Consider the following 5,770-nt stretch of genomic DNA (forward strand, 5'->3'; position numbering starts at 1 on the left):
CACATTATTACCGCCTTCGAACGAATTTGTGCCAAATTGTCGGTGTAAAGCTTGTACTCGAACTACTTCGTGTTGCTGTTTAGAAGCCAAAATAAAATGTTGTTCATTTTGTTTGTGTCAAAAAAACAACACGTGCAAAAATAAATTTAATAAGACTGATGAACAAAAATGAGCGGAAAAATATCCATATTTGTTTAAACAATTGCGTTTTAAACAAAACCTATCCGCTTCTCGTAAAATTAACCGGTACCATTGGATTCAGCGGGTCAAAATACATAAGATTAACTAGTTTTTACCTTTTGCCTCTTGAATGCATACGGGAACATACCCAGCTCCCGGACTATAAATGACGAGGATGATGATGAAAGCAGCGATGGTAATACAGAATTGTACATACCAGACAATGAAAAGAATAAAGTTCCTAAGCTATTTACGTCTGAAGAATTAAATGATTTATCGCGAGATCTCGGTCTCCCTAAAGATGCTTCAGAGTATCTTGCTTCCGTTTTGAAAAAGAACTTATTAGCTGAAGGAGTTAAATCAAATTTCTACAGAAATAAGGAAAAAGAGTTTAGACAGTTTTTTACTTCTGAAGAAAATGATCATAGAAAATTAGTCTATTGTAAAAACATTGACGGATTAATGGAAAAAATGAAACCTGGACTGTATAGACCGGAAAATTGGCGGCTATTCATTGACTCTTCTAAGCGCAGTTTAAAAGCAGTGTTATTGCATAATACTAATGTTTACGCTCCAATTCCAATCGCACATTCTACGGAACTGAAAGAGCATTACAGTAACTTAAAATTTGTCCTGGAAAAAATCAATTACTCAGCTTATAAGTGAAATATTTGCGGGGATCTCCAGATTCTTGGAAGCGTTTTAGGACAGCAATCAGGGTATACAAAAACACCTTGTTACTTGTGCTTATGGGACAGTCGAGATCGCGTTCGTCATTACAAAAAAAAGATCGCCAAAATGAACATCGTTTGAGCAAGGACAAAAAATATAATTGAAGATCCTCTAGTTGAGCCAAATGAAGTTTTGATTCCATCCCTTCATATAAAGCTGGGTCTTATGAAACAGTTTGTCAAAGCGCTTGACAAAGATGGCGATTGCTATGCGTATTTGGAAGATCAATTTCCACAACTTTCCGAAGCAAAATTAAAATAGGGGATCTTCGATGGACCGCAGATAAGAAAAATGTTGCAGGATCCGACATTTATTACAGAAATGTCTGGCACTGAAAAAGATGCCTAGCTTCGTTTTAAAAATGTTGTAAAAAACTTTTTAGGTAATAAGAAAAGTCCAGACTATCAAAATGTGGTTTCAGAAATGGTAAAAAACTTTGGTAAACTAGGCTGCCTTATAAATTTGAAGCTACATTTTCTTTCTTCGCATATAAACAAGTTTCCAGACAACCTGGGAAACTTTAGTGAAGAGCAAGGCGAATGTTTGCACCAGGATATAAAAGAGATGGAGCGGCGATATGAGGGATGTTGGGATATCAACATGATGGCTGACTACTGTTGGAGTTTAAAACGAGATCAAGTCAATCAAGGTACCAAACGAAAGCGAAACCCACTATGTAGCTCTTTTGAGGACAAAAGGGTTTGATACAAGCGATATAAAGAAAAATAAAAATTAAAAGAACCCTATAAGCGTGAGAGGTAAGGGGACTCACGATAATAAAGCACCCCAAAGGAAACGTCCACGTCGTTGTTCCTGGGTAACGCTAAAAGTAAATAAAACTTATTTAGAAAAAATCCTACTATTGCCATGCAAGGAGACTAATGCAAATTAAAAACCCCGAAATGTGAGACGCAAAGGGAATCTACAGTGAACGACAATCCCAGTCAAGGAAGGTAAAGGTTTTCGTCGATTTTATGTCTAATTTTGTGTTTTTCGATAAAATATGAGCCAACTAGGTTATTTGAACCCCAGATTCAGAATCAGTGACCTCAAAAACATAAGGATATTCTGGATAAGTCCACCGGGGATGAAGATATATTTTGTTTGCAGAAATATGCATGAAAAACCGCGGTTTTCGTTGATTTTACCTCTATTTTTGCATTTTTCGATCAAATATGAGCCAACTTGGTTATTTGGACACCGGATTCGAATTTAGCGACCCCAAAAATATATAGATATGCTAGTGTAATCTGTCGGATAGACCACTTTCTTTGTGTTCCTGTGTAGTCTTTGAAATAAAAAAATCTTGTAATTTTCTTCGTATTTTGCGTACGATGACCCGTAATTTACTTAAAATCTTGTGAACAATATTTTTATAAGTCTGGACTCCCTAAGAGCTAAAATTTTCAAGTTATTCGCGATTACTTTTTTTTATAATGTTATTTTTATCGTTAGCACTGTAATTATCTTGGCTATCAGTTTCAGCACCTGATTCTTATTGTTTATAACTACTGTTATCACAAAAAGTCTCAATTCACAGATTTGATGTATTTAAAAATGTTTTGTTAATCATTAGCAAAAAAGAAACTTGTGTTACTTTTTAATATTTTATGGTTTTTTGTGTTAAAAATATGAAACAAATATAAATAAAAAAATAAGTAATGCTTTATTGATATTTGTTTGTAAAAAAAAATTATAGTCTTATAAAAAATATATTTTTCATAAGTCGCACCTCCACAAGCCATAATTTTGAAATTATTCCCGATAACTTGGTTTTTATTCAGAAAAACCCGCAATTAATCTGAATTTTTAATCTGAATTTAATTAATAAAAACAAAGTTTTCGCTTTCTTGATATTTTCTTGTACGAAAAAAAGAATTAATAGCCTTATGAAGAATACATTTTTTATAAACATATACTCCCCTACTAGCTACAATTTTGAAGTTATTTATACCGTGTGGCGTATAATAATCTTGAGTATTCAATATTTTCAATATCAATATTTTCGCTTGTTTTTAAAAATCATTATTCACGAAAGGGAACTGTTCAAATTGATTAAAAAAATTTTTTAGTTAATTTGGGCGCAAAACAAAACGTACTAGCCATTATTTATTTATGCTTTATTTTGTTGTTGTAAATAGCCATTTTAAAAATAATAAGGCATATTGTATATGGTAAAATTAATGTTATAAAAAAGGATTATCGCGGAAAACTTCAAAATTGTTTTTAGGGAAGCGTAAATTTGTAAATAAATAATGGAGTATACCGTACAAGAAAATATCAAGAGAGAAACAAGTTTTGTTATTTTGTTTTTATCTATAAAAATTGTTATAAAAATAAGTGCAATTTGTTAAAAAAGTAATTGTGTATAACGCTGTAAATAAAAAAAGTTTCATTCTACGAAAAAAGCGCAAGTCTTTTTTTGATCTTAAATAATGAAATAGTAAAAAAAGAGGTGTTGAAACAAAAACCGACCAAATTTTTGAAAAAATAACCAAGAAGTTCCTAATAAGGAGAGTTTTTGACCTTTTAAACAAAAGGTATCAAGGGCACGTCCAAGTGCTTGATACAAGATATGTTGAAATAGAACACACGAGTATGTAAATTCGGAATACAAGTAATCAAGTGGCGCTCTAATTTTAACGCATTCTTGTCGTTTGGAGACGGAGATGAATGAAATCATAGAAATGGTTATAATTCATTCTAACCTAATCCACAGACATGTTGCGCAAATGACAATGCTCTCAATGACCTTTATGCAATGTCTCATTTTATTATCACTTTGTCATAGTTAATGATTATTTAATAATTAATTAATTACTTTAATACATAATTAGAGTTAGGATGTGCTATTAATTAGAGTAGGTAAGTAGTTAATTAGAGTAAGTATTAAATTAACGATGTAAATAATTAATTATATTAATAATTTAATACTTACTCTATAAACGGAAAGGAAGTAAATAATTCATAATTCATTTATATCTTATTTATGTTTATTTTAAAATTTCGCTTTATTTTTCATTTCATTTAATAATAAATTGCCGACAAATTTGTTCCAAGTTAGTAGGTCTTGGAATTCTCGTAGTCGCGGAAATATACAGATTCTATAAAAGCTGAAAAATTCCTAGCCAAGAAGAAAATTCAGACTGAAAATGATAAAAATAACCGAAATAATATTATTAAAAATTTGAAATAAAAAAATCGATGAGAAGAAATGAAAAATTAAAAGCTGTCAAATATCGTAAGTCGGACAAGAAAGCGGCGCTTAAAGCGTATATAAAGTGAATATATCTATTATTATAATAATTGCAAATATACAAACATATGTTACCTATCAATCAATAATAATAATTAAATAAAAACTTGTACTGGGGAAGGGGAATCGACGGAAACGATTTTTCTCTTCTTAAGAGTAGCGTGAGAGTGCATTTAATAATAATCATAACCACAATCATAATTTTCATAACCGTAAGCATAATATCAACACGATCACTTAAACCTCGCTTTAGCTCTGTTACGAATCATCACGCGTTCTTTAGTCAGATTTCAGTCCTTTCTCAATGATTAAAAAATGCAAAGACGCTTTTGCAAATTGAAATGCAGCCTATGAAGTATTTGCCACAAAAATTAAAACTGATCCCACGTGTGCGAAGCGGTACAGAGCTACTGCTGAAATGTACCCGTCAGCCTACGCTCGTAAAAAAAAATAATAAATATAACAATGGAAAACTGGAGAAGCCCATTGTTCGATATACAGCCTCTCTGTAATAATTACAACTTGCCGTTCTTAACCACATAGTCAGTCTGTAATGGCACTCAGACAAAGTTCCATTAAGAAAAACTTCATTGCCTTTACAATCGTACACGAAAAAATCTCTTCCAAAAATGGAGTCAACTTTTAATCTATAATTTTAAATGCATGGAAATTTCACGTAAAGGAATTTTGCGTGGTGCCTTTTAAATAACGGCTAATGCACTTTAATACAGTTTTTCGAAGAACGTCACAAAAATGGCTTTCAGGTACGGAAGTAGGTGGGAAATCATTGTACGAAAAGGGCAGCGCTCATTCGATCACAATCTACCTATTTAATCTGCCCCCACTACCTAACTTCCCCTAACGCGGCTGAGGGATCGCCTAGGCGATTGCCATTATGCCGACGGCTACCTCTAGCCTCTTCCCCCTCTACTGCACTTGGTGGTGACGAATTCCCCTTATGCGCTGCTGGCTGGAAGCGTAGTCAGTATACAGATGGGCGCCGACCAGCCTTACCCCGTAAATTACTCGAGTTTTTACATTTCTTACCGAATTGACAATATTGACCGTAAAAGTGGCCAATCGCTTTTTTCTTTACTTTAAATGGACCGCCATAATTTAATAAAAAGAAAACCCGGTATTGAAATATCAAAATAGAAATCCATAGCAGGTTATGTTTGTTGACGAATAAAAACTTGTTTAATTTTTTCCATAATCTCATAATACTTAATGCGATTTTATATATAAAAACACTTTCTCACTGAATTAAATTTTGCCAAGCCTAAAATGAATACAGCAGTCATCTTATATATTTTTTAAATCACGGTTTGTAACATTCACCGCAAATAATGTCAATTGAGTAAGAAATGTGGTAAGTCTGGTAATTTAAAGTCACTACCCATCTGTAGCATCCGGCCCGCACCGCAGGATGGGAATTCGTTGTCGACAAGCGCAGTAGAGGGGGAAGAGGTCGTAGGTAGCCAGCCGTCAGCGAATTTACGACTGGCCGATCGCTAGATTCATGCCACCGAGAAAGGGGTCATTTGTACCTAGTTATAGTACATAAATAAATACATATTTTGTGTAAAATTTTTCCAATTAGTT

Source organism: Belonocnema kinseyi, chromosome 10, assembly GCF_010883055.1.
Source record: "Belonocnema kinseyi isolate 2016_QV_RU_SX_M_011 chromosome 10, B_treatae_v1, whole genome shotgun sequence".
NCBI lineage: Eukaryota > Metazoa > Arthropoda > Insecta > Hymenoptera > Cynipidae > Belonocnema > Belonocnema kinseyi.